This window comes from Megascapheus bottae, chromosome 22 (genome assembly GCF_031878675.1).
Source record: "Megascapheus bottae isolate mThoBot1 chromosome 22, mThoBot2.hap1, whole genome shotgun sequence".
Lineage (NCBI taxonomy): Eukaryota > Metazoa > Chordata > Mammalia > Rodentia > Geomyidae > Megascapheus > Megascapheus bottae.
In genome coordinates, this window is record NC_143530.1 from 27,995,970 (window position 1) to 28,011,548 (window position 15,579).

Sequence of the window (15,579 nt, forward strand, 5' to 3'; positions counted from 1 at the left end):
GGATATCTCAGTAATTTGCTCCCGGTATAAGCATACCAAATACCTGCTACAGTGTAATCTGTTTCATTGACCCTTTACTATTCCTCCTCCTTTTCTCCTAATCCTCCTTCTCCTCCTCCTCTGCTGCTCCTCCTCACCTTTTCCTCCTGCTCCTCCTTTCCTCTAAAGGCCATGCAGTCTACATTTTCCACATTCTATTGTGTCAGATAGGATTTTATTCATTTAATTTTAATTGTATGTTATTGTCGGGGTGATGTATAGAGGGGTTACAGTTACATTTGTCAGGTAGTGGTATGTTACTTCTGAAACATTGATACCCCTTCCCATGTTTTTCTTCTACTTTCTCTCCACCCCCCAACCCCTTCCCAATCTTGTTTTTCCTCTTCCCTTCCCTATTTCAAATAAGCACATAGGGGCCGGGAATGTAGCCTAGTGGTAGAGTGCTCACCTAGCAGCATGCACAAAGCCCTAGGTTCTATTCCTCAGTACCATATACTCAGAAAAAGCTGGGAGTGGTGCTATGGCTCAAGTGGCAGAGCACTAGCCTTGAGCAAAAGTGTCCAAGGACAATGCCCAAGTCTTGTGTTCAAGCTCCAGGACTAGCAAAAAGCAAACAAAAAAAACATATATACAATATACCAGGTACAAAGTCAGATTTAATAACAACATGAGATAAACCATAAGGGGAAAAAACGAGAAAAGAAATAATTTCACATAATACATTAAGCACAATAATAGCAAAGAAACCTCTTGTTTCCATATCCTGGAGTTCATTTCACTTAGCCACATCCTATATGGCCATATGTATTTTGAGCTATTGTGATCCTCTGCTAGGAAAATCCTAGACATATGCTAATTGTTACAAATGAGGGAAACCATGGAGCCTATGTTTCTTTGGATCTGGCTTATTCTACTTAATATATTTTTTTCCAAGTCTTTTCATTTCCTTACAAGTGGGATGATGTCATTCTTTCTGATGGCAGCATAGAATTCCTATAAATACCACATCCAGAAATGATTTTAAATGGTCTAAGAACTCTTTATCGCTGGGTGCAGGGACTTATGCCTGTGATCCTAGCTACTCAGGGGGCTGAGATCTGAGGATCGAGGTTCAAAGCCAGCCCAGGCACTGAAGTCTATGAGACTCTTTTCTCTAATTAACCACTAGAAAACCAGAAGTAGCTCAAGGGGTAGGATGGTAGCCCTAGCTGAAAAGCTCAAGGACAATGCCCAGGCTCAGAGTTTAAGCCCCACGACTGACAAGGAAAAAAAGAAAAAGAACCCTTAGCATTAGTACTAGATAAATTAATAGCAAGATTTGATAGTTTTTCTCTTTAAGAAAAGTTTGAAAACTTTTTCTACTGTTGATCTGTTCTATTTGTTGCCTGTGTTATCTCCACTATCAAATGTGGTTATGTTTCATGTAGATGTAGCTAATTTTCTAGAAGAAAACCACACACCCAAAACATGCATATTTTTGCTTATCAGTTCTATGCTTTTCCAGTCTCCATGTGGAAAGATCAGTTGGGAATAATAACTTCATTCACTAGAAATACAATCAATTCATAATAAAGTATTTTAGCCATAATAAAGGAATAGACATAGAAAAAAGTCACTTTAAATCCATAGGTAATTTTTTTTCATCCTTTTCTGTATTAGCTGAATTGTAGTTTCTTATGGGTCTTCTTTCTTAGTTTGTGCTTATTTTAGAGCCATTGTCACTTGGAGAATTCTTGCAAGACAAATTTATGATAAGTTGGTAAGTAAGGTGATGGTGTTTGAGAGTTTTGTTTCTTTGGGCCTTGGGCTTGAATACTTCTAGGCTAGAGGCCTGTGGTTTCTCTGTGCCTGGCTCCTGTATTTATCTACTCCCTGGTCTGCAAGACTTCCAGCAATTTACTGAGGAGACACCAGTCACTGGTCTCAGATTCTCTGCTGAGATCTTTTCTCCAGGAAGCCATCTTTGGCAAGCCCAGGTTATCACAAGATGATGGCAATCCAGTCTTTCCACTTTGACTGCCATTGAAGGGGTCTGCTCTGCATTTGGACAAAATAGAATCTCTGTGCTATCTTCCAAGAAGATAGAATATTGGTTTAATTTTGCATGCCAAATGCTAATAATTAGCCAAATCTGCCAGAGCAGGAGACTTCTAAAGACACTTAAGGCTCAGCAGAAGAAAGAACCTGGGTCTATTAGCCAAGGAAGGAGGATGGCAAGGCTAGCACAGATGGGTGGCATTTACCATGTCTAGAGATTATCCTTGAATTAAGTCAGACCGAGTAGATATTATATCTGAACTGCATTGTATCAGCCTTACATGGAATTGTTCATTGTCTTGTGTTGTGACATCATCATGCTGTTGGTCCTGTGAAACTTGTATAGCAATACAAATGATTCTACATGGGTATTCTTTTACTAGAGTGTATAGAGAACTCTTTATAGTAGAAAGTTACCTTCTACTTCCGAACTATACAAAGAGTTATATTTATCCTAGGAAATTACTTTGTTTTTATACCCTAGGCAGAAAAAAAAATCTCATAACCTGGATGTCTGTATACTATTTTTATGCAAAATGGTAGGTAGTAAATATTTTAGGCTTTGTGGGTTATATCGTCTCTCTATGTCAAAACTATTCAATCAATACTGCTGTTATAATGTGGATACTGCCATATGTAATTTATAAGTTTACTGGCTATATTCCAGTAAAACCTTATTTACAAAAGTAGATAGGGGGCTAGACTTTCTAACTGCTTATGATCTGTGTGTAGGTCTGATAACCAGGCTTTAAATTCTATCATAATAGCTTAATGCCTGATCCCCTCCCTGCTAATACTAGAGAACAAACCCAGGGCCTTGATAGATAAGCAATGCACGACCACGGAGCTACATTTCTGGACCTTCCTCCTAGTTTTATCCTAATGCCCTGACTTTAATTTCATCTTTGTCCTATTTTTCTACCTGTTATGGTGTCGTTTGTATTTGTATTTCTGCAAACAGCTTTAATATTTTTTCTACAGTAGAACAAGGTATTAAAAATGGTCTTGATCCAGGAGCTGGTAGCTCATGCCTGTCATCCTAGCTACTCAAGAGGCTGAAATCTGAGGATCATGGTACAAAGCTAGCCTGGGCAGGAAAGTCTGTGATACTCTTATCTTTAATTAGCCACCAGGATGGGAAGTGGTGCTATGACTACAAGTGGTAGAGAGCTAGCCTTGAGCAAAAGGGATGGTACTCAGGCCCTGAGTTCAAACCTCAGGACACACACACACACACACACAAAGTCATGATGCTCAATGCAAGTAGCTCACACCTGCTCAGTAAGCTGAAACCTAGATTTTCAAAGCCAGCCCGGGCTTTGAGATTCTGTCTCCAATTAACTGGCAATAAGCTTGGGTAGAGATGTGGCTCAAGTGGTAGAGTGCCAGCCAAGCAAACACTTTACAAACATGAGGTCCTGAGTTCAAGCCCTAGTACCAGCATAAATATAAATGAATAAATCAGTCGTATTTACTTACAATGGGACTGTTACTGAGACATCATGACAAGTTCTATTATAATGAAAATGTCCAAGTATCAACCAGTCATCCATTCTGTGAGATTCTATCTCCAATTAACTGACAATAAGCTTGGGTAGAGGTGTGGCTTAAGTGGTAGAGTGCCAGCCAAGCAAACAGACTTTACAAACATGAGGTCCTGAGTTCAAGCCCTAGTACCAGCATAAATATAAATGAATAAATCAGTCGTGTTTACTTACATTGGGACTGTTACTGAGACATCATGACAAGTTCTATTATAATGAAAATGTCCAAGTATCAACCAGTGGTTGAGCACAATTAGAATAAATCAAAATGATGTGAAAGATAACTTGTGTTCACTGAAGTGGCCCACATCTCTGAGTCTGTTGTGATCTCTGGAGTTTACAGATCCTGGTGATGAGAAGTTAAGAGATACTTCCAATCAATGGGCCAGAGTGGCTATGAATGTCTAGCTAGCCAGTAGTATATGCATTAGGTAACACTCAGAAAGTTGTGTGACTTGGAGGAAATTATTGATAAGCCTAATCACAGTAGTGAGTAGCTCTTAACCCTAAAGAAAAGCTTTAAGCTTTTGATTGTTGAATATTTGAAAGACAATTTTCTAATGATCCCAAGTTTCCTTCCCCTCCCCCTGACCCCTCATCCAAAACTGTTTTGTCTTACTAAAGGCTTCTTCTAAGAAGGCCTGTCTTTTCTCAGAGAAAGACTGGGTGTCATTTTTTTTTTAAAGATCATCTTGCAGGTGTTTGGTCATGTAAGCAGGAAAATAGTGATTTTTGCTGCCTTGATTTCTTGTGTGCCTTGCCACAAGGGTGGACTCTTTTCTAGAATGTTGCTGACTTCTCAAAGATTTTTGCTTTATCTGCAAGGCTGCCTAAGGTGGCTATTTTGTGTTTTCTGCTTTGGATTTTGTTCTAAGGTACATCATGGTTAAATATTCTACCCTTTAAACTTTTGTTTTCTTCAAGTTGCCAAAGGGATAAGTGGTTGTATAATTAGGACATAAAACAGGGGTTCTTGGCATTGTCCCAAAGAGTCTGTCCATGGCAGCAGTGTACCTTGGCAAGGGTAGGAGAGAACAGGTCAGGCTGGGCTTATGCTGGGCCACAGCAGCAATGCTTGCCTGCTCTGGGACCAGTGTGCAACAGTGAAGTCATCAAACAAATTTGGGCTGCATCAGCAGCTTAATTTGGTCTTTATCTTTGGATACACATACATACCCAATACAACATTTGATTGACCAAACAGGGACCCAGATCAAGAAAAAGAAGTAATTATCAGATATGGTGGTAACACCTGTTATCTTAGCTTCCCAGGAGAAACTAAGATAGGAAAGATTGGAAAGGTCATCTCCTGCAAAAAAAAAAAAAAAAAGGTTGCGAGATACCCAGATCAACCAATACAATTCTGCACATGATAACACCTACTGCCTTTGCTATGCAAGAAGTATACAAGAAACAAAGTCCAACTTTAAAAAAAAAAAAGAAGTTTTTAAAAAAAAATCACCTTTCCCTATTTGAACCTACAGGAATAGTCCTATGTCCTATGAAAGAGTAAAAAAAGTTTCGTTAACTCTCAATATCAGCAGGGACCAGTTGTGTCAACTCCCTCTTCCTTCAGAAGAAAGGAAAGACAGCTTTATTTTAGGTGTGTCTTTCTTCAAAAGAAGCCTGGAATTTGGGTTGTTCATGTTTGTATTTCTAGCTACTCAGGAAGCTGAGGCAGGAGGATCACTTGAGCACAAGACCAGCATGAACAACATAATAAGACACTCATTTCTAAAAATGAAAAATGTAAAAAATAAAGAAACTCATAACATTGGGCTGAGAGTTTGGCTTAGTGGTAGAGTGCTTGCCTAGCATGCATGAAGACCCACGTTTGAGTCCTTGGTATCACATACATAGTAAAAGCCAGAAATGGTGCTATGGTTCAAGTGGTGGAGCTCTAGCCTTGAGAAAGCCCAAGGAGAATGCTCAGGCCCTGAATTCAAGCCCCAGGACTGGCAAAAATAAAAAGAAAGAAAATGAAACTCATGAGAAAATTTTTTGATTTGGTATTGAATGTAATAAGTTTTGTGGTACAAAAATATCTTCATATGTGGATATTTGGAAATCTAACCCAAACGCCTTGCACATGATAGGCAATCAATCACTTACCACCAATCCATATTATCTTAGTGTAGATTTTTTTTTAAGTTCTATTCATTAAGTCTCCACCCTCTCCCTTATCACTTCTAAATTCTTCTCCACTCTTTTTCCCCAGAGTGAAATAATGAACTCTCTCTTTTGCCTGGCAAGCGGACTTCCTAAATTCGTGTGCACAAATTAATACAATAATGAATACTTATTGAAAAAAAAAACCCTCCCTCAGATGCTTTTATTCTAATAACCTTCCCTAAGCCAACACAGACTAAATAATTGGATGGATTGGATTTTCTTCATAATCTAAGAGTCACCAGAATTTTCACAGGGGACTAAATTACCAATTTCTTTGCAAAGTTAGAAGCCAAGCCTTGTCTTAGCTTCTTAGTAGACCCAGAGAAATTGGAGTATGCTCTGGGTGAAATGTTACTTGCTTTCTCACAGGATAGTAATAGGTTTAATACTCAATTAAATGGTTAGATAATTTCCAGGTGCTGTAGAGAATGCTCCCCCTCACCGAGTCTGTGCTACATACTTTTATTCAGCTATGTTCTTCTGAAATCCTGTCCTTTGTGTTATTTTATTGTTTGTATTTATATATGCTGCCTAGAATTTGGGAACCTATTTAGGTCAATGAGACTGTCAAGTATCACTGCTGTGCTGATAATGTCTTTCAAGTTGCCCCAGAAGTTCCTATGATAAGTTTTCTGTGCGTGGAATGATGGGAATCCTTGTCAAGGAAGACTGGCTCCAGCTGCTTTATGGTTGTAAATATTTATGGGAGCAAATATTTGCATTGCACTTGGTCAAGGGTAAGTCCAGTCATGTGCCTGAAGAGGCTCTTTCTCCTGCCCTTTGCCATCTTTGTATACCTGGGTCTTCCTGGTAGTAGCAAGCCCTCTGGGCCACAACCCTATTCTCCCTTGTGAAACCAGTTCTCTTCCTCCATGGAGAATATGAGTCAGAGTTTGTGATAGGCCTTTGACAACCACTTCTTTTGTTGTTGTTTGTTTTTGCCTTTTGTTTCTGGTGGTACTGGACTCTGTGCTTGAACTCTATGCTTGGTGCTTGCTTAGCTAGACTTTCTACTATTTGAACCATGCCTCAGACCTTTTGCTTTTAGTTGTTTCCCCGCCCCCCCAAACAGGAGTTTGTGCTTTCATATACAGTCTTCCTGCTTTTACCTTTCAAGTAGTTGAGATTACAGGAATAAACCACCACTCCTGGCTTTTTTTATTTGTTTGTTTTGAGATAGAGTCTCAATAACTTTCTCTCAGGTTTTCCTTGATTCATAACCAATCATCCCATCTCCTCTTTTGAGTACATGAGGTTATACGAGTATGCCACCACATCTGAGAAGTCTTTTTATTTATTTATTTATTTTTGTGGGTCATGGAGCTTGAACTCAGCCTGGGGGCTGTCCTTGAGCTCTTCAGCTCCAGGCTACAGCCCTACCCTTGAGCCTAGCCCCACTTCCCATTTTCTGGAGGTTAATTGGAGATAAGAGTTTCAAGTCCTTTTGTGCCTGGCTGGCTTTGAACCTTAACCCTCAGATCTCAGCCTCCTGAGTAGTTAGGCATGAGCCACTGTGCCCAGCTCTGAGAAGTCTTTTTATTTTTTTTTTTATCTTTAAAAGAATTTTGCTCTTAGCTAGTTTCAAACTAGTCCAATTGTGAGCTGATTGAAGTTGTTCCATCAGTTTTCTTTACCCATTACTAATGGTTTCTGGCAGACTAAAAAGCAAAGGAGCGGATTTATTGTAAGAAAAAAATAACAACATAACAAAAACAAAACAAGAATGCAGTATTTGCCCAGTACTAAATCTGCCCCATCTCTGAGTGTCCTGCTCATGGCCTCTCTCTAGTCAGGATGGTGACAACAGAAGTGCCTAGTGGTTGAGTTCCCATCCCAAGAGGCAGGCTGCTGTGGTGAACCCCTGTGCTGAGTGTGGAGGGTTGAATCATCCTGAGCCATGTTCATGGAGGACTAGTTTTTCTCAACATTTACTAGTCCTTCAAATAAAAAAGATTCAAACCTTTCTCCCTACCCCTTACTATGTGGTAGCTAAAATTCAAACTTCCCTTTTCTCTGGAAAAAAAAATGCAGATGCTTCCATGGCCATAGGGTATGTCAAGATATGTCACCTGCTGTGAATGTTAAGAGTGAAAATACAAGGGCAGAAAAACTGGACCCATCTGCCCAGTCTTTTGTCTAGAAGTTGAAGCAAGAAAACAAGTACAGATTGCCTGCATGTGTGGTTAGGCCTCAAAGTACCTTCTTATTTCTTTGGCTGTTTTGAACTTAGTAAAGATAGACCTAACTCAACATCAGATGGGAAAACAGCAAAGATTTAGAGCTATCTGAAGGATGTTATGAAATTGTGCATATCATAGGACTGGAATTTTGGTGCAATTAATTTAAAAAAAAAGGCTGTATAATACACTCAAAGAAGCTATAGAAAGGTCTAGAAATCAAGAGATCTGAGATGTAGATCAGTACTCTGAGCCCCCATCTTCCTCTCTGAAAGGAAGGCTCTTTAAAGCCTGCCCTGAAGAAACATGGAACCCTTTCTGGTATAGTATGTGGATCAAAAGGGTAGGGGAAGAAAGCTGGCGGGAAACCATTAGATTCCATGGAACCTTCTAGACTTAAAATTCTAAGGCTTTTGAACTAAGCTGAGCCATTAGCTTCCTTCAGTGTTGGAAGAGGCAATGAAACCAAGGGTACCAGGCCCCCAATTGCCCCCTGTCCAGTCTACACTAGAATGTTATATTGATCAATTTCCATTCTTGCTGTGCTTGTGGCTGCTTCACAAGATGGCTACAAAGACCAACTAGGAAGATGGAATTATGAGGTAGGATTAATAGTTCACAGATCCCCTCTTCCCTGGGTTCAAGACCCTGTCTTCCTGTCAACAGCCTTGCTCTTACAACCTCAAACTACTCTCCTATTGATTACATGTTTGTGTTGGGGTTTTACAAGTAATTCCAGGAGCATTAGTCCACTTCCTGAGATTCCCTTGCCCACTTGGAAAGACAGAGGAGGACACCAAGCTAATAGCTGAGATGACATTCAGGAATATAAGAGAGCAGTATTGAGACAAGTAAAGACACCTAAGCACATGTGGGAGAAGAGGAAGTACGGCTAGCTGGCCAGAATTCACTGCTAGTGAAAATGTGTAATCTTTGGCTAGGAGCACAGAAATGCCTTAAATGTGTACAGCCACTTAACTTTGCTGTTGGTGACCGGGTTACTCAAGTCACTCCATTGTCAGATAAGTTCTACTTCAAACAGTATGAGTTTTGTCTTTTGATGGCCCATGTGGAAACACACGACTACTTTCGTCGTCATTTATTTGCTGGACAAACCCTGGAAGGCTGATGGGGCCAAGAGAACAACAGTTTGTCAACTTGATTCAATACTAAATGCATGGTCCTATCAAAGTTCTGAAGTCACAGAGGCCAACACATCTTCCTGCCTTCCAGGACACTCAGAGTTCAGTAAATAAAGATACCAGGGCAGGATCTGACTGGACTAGAACATCAGAAAGAGATCCCGAGCCATGAATTTGTGTACACTGTCTTCCATGGGTTACTAAAGGCTGAAGGACCCTGGTATATTCTGGGTACTGTGAGTGATTGGGGCTTGGCTTGAGCCTACTCTATTCTGGGTACTATGGGCCCATTCAAATTTGGCTGAATCTCAGTGCTTTCTGAGGACTGTAGATCATTAGCATTTAGCTGATTCCTAGTACATTCTGGATACGATGGATCACTGAAATCTAAATCATGAATAGCAAAGCCTAGCAAAGAATATGGGGCCATGCACACATTCTATCACCTCAGGACAGTGGCAGGCCACCGAAGGACCTCCAGCAAGACAGAAAGAACTTTGAATGGATATTTTGGAGTGACCACTCTGGCCAAGGAAGAAGGCTGAGCTGGGAGTCAGGAAGCTGTTGGGGTATGTAGATGGGGTAGGAGAAGAGCATGGATAAATAAGGCTAGGGCCACAAGCAGGAAAGAGATTTACATCCCAGATCACTGAAGCTTGGATCGAAGGCAGAGGGATGGCCATAGTCTGGTTGAACACCTAGAGAGATGTAACTTTTTTTCCCCCAAATGGTGAATAAAGAGATTTGGCTCAGACATTCTGATTCCAAATCTAATAGAGCTTAAAGCTATTAAGCACTCCCTTTCTCTGTGGGATAAGGAAAGGGAAGGCAATGACCTCTGTTTTAGAAATAGTGAGCTGACAATACCTTTGGGACATCCAAGAACATTGCTTTAGCAGATGGCTCATTGTTCAATAGTTCAAGAGCAAGTAGCAGAAGACACCTGGAATAGCTGGGATCACCCAGGGACTGTGTAGCATGGGACAAGTAATGGATGAAGGCAGAAGAACCAGTTCAACAAGACAAAAAGGAATGTCTTGAGTGGTCACTGGCAAATGAACATAGGCCCCTACCCAGGAACCAAGATACTGTCAAACGATGCAAGATATTGAACAGTGTCCTTTGGAGGTAGCTAGGGATGCCTAGTAGGTCAGAGGTAACTGTGGAAAAGGGAGCTTGAATTCCGTTTAGTCATTAAGGTAATTATGCTTGAAGTATTTCAAGCATAAATTTAAATTCATGTAGGCTTCAGAGACAGAATTGTATCTCATCTTTATACTAGTATTTGAGACAGAAAGTTACTTTCTTTTTACTGGTTTAACAAAATTAACATTATTTAATTAACATTATTGACATGAAGTGTACCACTTCAGCCATTTTAGTATTCATAATTCACAATGTACACCCTCTACATTGGGTTTTGTTTTGTCTTTGTTTTTGTTTTTGTTTTTGCCAGGCCTGAGCACTGACCTTGGGCTTTCTCAAGGCTAGAGCTCTACCACTTAAGCCACAGCACCACTTTTTCTATGTATGTGGTACTGAGGAATCAAACCCTAGTCTTTGTGCATGCTAGGCAAGCACTCTACCATTAGGCCACACTCCTAGCCCTCTACATTGTTTTATAAGAAATTGATTTTTGAAATTGATAGTTTTGTTATTATCAGGTATTAAGAACTGAATGGGACTCACTAGACAATAATGATGACTTTTTTTTTCCTCTTGAAGTCATTGAAACATTTCCATGTCTTAATGATAGAGAATTCAGACATAAAACTGAGTTGAACTAGAGATGCTATTGTCTTCTCGATGAAAGGTAGTATAAGACCACTTGCTCTATTCCCCACTTGCTCCTCATCAGCACACAGGAGTCTGTGTGCGTTAGTGTGTGCATGCATGCCTGTGTTTGAGTGCACACGGGTGTGCGTGCAGGCATGTGTAGGTATGTGTAGGTAATGTGTAGGTAACATGGTGGAACACCATGTTAGACTGTAAGGTGAGCCTCGCCATTTGCCTGTGGTGTTCTTGACCAAGTTTCTTCTTCATGGCCTTAGGTCAGTTTTCTCTCCTATGAAAAATCAGGAAGATGGATGAGAGGACAAAGTTCCAGAGAGACGCTGGTGGGCATTTGCATGTCATACCCTCATGGTGATAGGATATGTGTGATGACCACTGTTCTGCTAAGAGCTCCAATCCTGCACACAGATAACCAGCCCTTCCCTCTTCTACCAAGGCCTTGTGAGTGCTTCTTTGGCTGCCAGCCAGCTTGGAATGAGTGAAAGATGAACCTTTGGACTGAGGTTGTCTCCTGCCCAACTCAGAGTTGCAGGGGTGAAGAGTGATGGTGTGCAGTTGGGGGAAGTAGGAATCTGCTTCATAGTCATTTTTCCAGTGGCTAGCTTAATAAATTACCTCTTTTAGAGCTTCCAGTGACAGCTCCATATATCCCACAATATTAGTCCTAACCTTTTCAAGGGTAGCAGGGGTTAAGAATCTCTAGAACGGGCTGGGAGTTTGGCCTAGTGGTTAAAGTGCTTGCCTAGCATGCATGAAGACCCAGGTTCGATTCCTCGGTAACACATACATAGAAAAAAGCTGGAAGTGGTGCTGAGGCTCAACTGGTAGAGCTCCAGCCTTGAGGAAGTCCAAGGACAGTGCTCAGGCCCTGAGCTCAAGCCCAGGACTGGCAAAAAAAAAAAAAAAAAAAAGAATCTCTAGAACAAGTTCTTTTAGACAGATCAAATTGGGAGTGCTTGCCTGTTCTGTGAGATCACCTGAGCGTCAGTCACTCATGGACTGTTCAGTAATTGCTAGGAAAAATGCTGAAAGATGCGGAACACTGGTGGCCATTCTTCTATCACACGTCCATTCAGAAAAGCTTTCCTTTTATTTTCTCTATAGTCCTTCACTATATCTTGGTTCACTTATTGTGGCTTCACTATATCGTGGGTTTAAAAAAAAATGTAAATAGGGGCCGGGAGTTTGGCCTAGTGGTAGAGTGCTTACCTAGCATGCATGAAGATCTGGGTTCGATTCCTTAGTACCACATACATAGAAAATAGCAAGAAGTGGTGCTGAGGCCCAGATGGTAGAGCTGTAGCCTTGAGAAAGTCCAAGGACAGTGCTCAGGCCCTGAGCTCAAGCCCAAGACTGGAAAAAAAAATGTAAATAGCAATCCCTCACCTATCACAGGAGTTACATTCCAGAGCCCCCTGCAATAGGTGACAATCCTCAAAGTAGCAATAAGTGAGCCACCATATAGTAAGGGATGACTATATAAAGCTGCTACTTGACAGATTTTTTGCCTATGGTGAGTGTTTCTGGGATGTAGCTCCTGCGATAGGTGGGGGTTTCCTGTCAGTTATAAAAGTGCCATTAATGAGTTTTCTCTGTGTAGTTACTATATTCCTTTCTTTTTCTCTGAATTAGGAATCAGTCTATATTTGTTTTAGATATTAATGTAGGAGGTTTGTTCCGTCTCCCCCAAGGCAGTTCTATTTACTACATTCTAGCACGTAGTGTCCTTTTGGGCCTTCTTAAGAGGTGATGGTGGATCCTGTTTGTAGTGTGGATCCTGTTTGTAGTGTGGGGGTTGTCAGGATGCATGGCTCTAAACAAGAGTAAACAGCTGCTGGAAGAGGGCTGCTCACTTGAGCAGTATGGAGTTCACTTACTTTGTGTTTTTAGATGACTCTTTTGGTACAGAACTGCTCAGCAACCATTCAGTGCTTGCTGATCTGAGAATATGCTGGACCTAGGAAACATATGGGTGAAGTGATAGGCAGCCGAGGTTTCGAGTGTCAGTTTGCTGTCCCCTCTGCAGAAGGGTTCCCTTGGTATGAATGAGCCTAGCCCAGCATGATGACCTATAGGAGCACATGAACAGAGGCTGGAGGAGCTGAGTGTTGTGAGGACTCTTCCAGCTCTCCTTGCTGCAATACCCCCAGCTCCATGAAGGGCTGATGGGCCCTCTACTTGCTGGCTCAGTCTCAGGAAGCGAGGCTCCTACTGATTCTTTATTGGCTCTGTACAGTGTTAATGCTCCAGCTCCCGAAGAAACTAACTTCAAAGACTGAGAAAGGAAGAAGGGTTTCAGCTTGGGGCTGCAATAATGTTCCCTGGATGTCATCCATACATAATATAGTAGGACAAGCTCATGGGCCCTGGTGAGCTGTAAAACACAAAGGCCTAGATCAGCAAGGCAACTCACGTGGAGACCCAGATGGTCAGGACAGGGCAGAGGTTAGATCTATGGAACAGCACAGAAGTCCAGGTGAGTGGGACAACACAGACCTGAGAGTATGAGACAACACAGAGCACTGGGTGAGAAAGAGCAGAAGCCTAGGAGTACAGAAAAATGTCCCTAGGGGCCCAAGTGAACAGGGCAGCTCTCAGGCTGAGGTGACCATGTGAGCAAGGTACTTCAGAAGCTGTTTGAACTGTGCGTGGAACACAGACCAGAAAATTACAACTCTGATTGAGAGCTGTTTTCCCTTTATGTCTTCTTCTTCAGGACCTTTGATGATTCTGTAGAAAAGGGCACTTTGTGTTCAACTAACGCTGGTTTTGCTGCTCTTGTTTGAAAGCCAAACAGTGCTTCTGTCTCTTCTAATCTGTGCCTTTGGAAGCATGGCTTGCTTGATATTTGCTTTGTGTCAGTTCTGGGAAAAGGCTCAGAACTCCCTCCAAACCAAAGACAGACAGGTTGTCAAGAGAGTAGGGAAGAAATTAAGGGCCACTTAGTTCTAGCCCAGTTCTCCATTCTTCTAAGTTTTGCACAATAGAGGGAGAAACTTACTAAAGCTCCAATGACTTGGAGTTTTTTAAATTATTTGAGTTTGTCAAACCCACTTACTGTCTTATGGAAGGCAGTGGCTCTCAAACTATGGGGGATGTAAGGGTGAAGAAGTATCCCCTCTGGGGCCCAGCATTTGACCTACTGGTAGAGTGCTTGCCTAGCATGCATGAAGACCTGGGTTTGATTCCTCAGTACCACATACATAGAAAAATCCAGAGGTAGTGCTATGGCTCAAGTGGTAGAGCTCTAGCCTTGAGAAAGTCCGAGGTCAGTGCTCAGGCCATGAGTTCAAGCCCCAGGACTGGCAAAAAAAAAAAAAATGCCTCTCCCATGAAGTGGAAGGTAAGAATGATGTGTTTTGTCCTCTTTGCAAAGTGGAGTGGCTTCTTTGTGTTTTAAGAGAGGCCTGTGACCCCTTACTGCAAGGAGTACTTGCTGGGAGACTTCTGCTCTCCATCCCGAACATTGGCTCACTATTTAGTTGGTTTGGGTGCTATATGCAGGTTGGTTTCCCGAATCTCATTGTATCACTCCTATTTCTCTTTTAGAAGGTTATTGACAGGTCTGATGTGTAAGGGTCAAGCATATAGTAGCTGAGGTGCGTACTAACTGGATCGACACCTCCCTTTTTCTGTCCTCCAGCATGTGAACAGCAAGCTTATGGCTATCAGGGTCCTAAAAGCTGGATATTGATATTTAGGAGCAAAAATGAAGACCTAGTTGGGCGAGGTGCCTCATGTCTATAATCCTAGCTACTCAGGAAGCTGAGAGCTGAGGATCCAGGTTCAAAGCCAGCCCAGGCACTAAAGAACATGAGACTTTTATCTCCAGTTAACCACTAGAAAATGGGAAGTAGGGCTGCGGCTCAAGAGATAGGGCAGTAGTCATGAGCTGAAGAGTTCAGGGACAACGCCCACACCCAGGGTTAGGGCCATAGCCTTAAGCTGAAGAGCTCAGAGACAGTGCCCAGGCCCAGAATTCAAGCCCAACGACATGGGGGTGTGGGGGGGAAGGACCTGATAATATGATTGTGACTTGAACACCATAAAATGGTTCCTCTGAGCATTTCCTAAGCTCAAGCAGTATGCTGTTATATGTACATCATATCCAGATTTATTTAAATGCGATACTAGCCATACAAAAAAGGAACTACTAATAGCATTATCTTACAGATTAAAAAAAAAAATGAGACCTTTAATCCCTGGCCCTTGTTTAATCTGCTGGTGATGCCATTAAGCAAAAGCTAACATTTGGTACCATGTACCTTGGCACTACTGAGCACTATAAATAATTAATCTACCTAATCAGCCTAGATACGAGTATTACTATTGTCACTGTTCACAGATGGAAATCCTGAGTTTTACGAGGATAACTTGCCGGTAGTCACACTCAGAAGAAGTGGAGGAGCCACAGTTCCAAGATTTGGCCTCAATGCCTGTGTCTGCAGTAGCTGTGCTGACACTCACAGTTCTTTCTTTGTCTTAAAATATCTGTTATTTAACTGAGGCTCTGCATTTGTCATTTTAGTTCTTGTTACTTAACTGGAGTCACAGTCCACATGCAGCCTGAATTCCCATGCTGATAAGACTGGAATAGGCACTAATAGCATTTTGGATGATGCTCACATTTCTGCTCTCTCACAGAAAAACTCTCCCAAAGCCTGTACTCCAGCGTTGTATCCAGGCATCATTTCCATTCTCTGTTCACTCATA

At 41.6% G+C, this 15,579-nt stretch overlaps 1 protein-coding gene across 2 annotated transcripts in view; it reads left to right on the forward strand.

Moving 5' to 3' along the window:
* Slc22a23 (solute carrier family 22 member 23) overlaps positions 1 to 15,579 on the forward strand; it is a 178,893-nt gene that overhangs the window by 43,472 nt on the left and 119,842 nt on the right. The window lies entirely within an intron of this gene.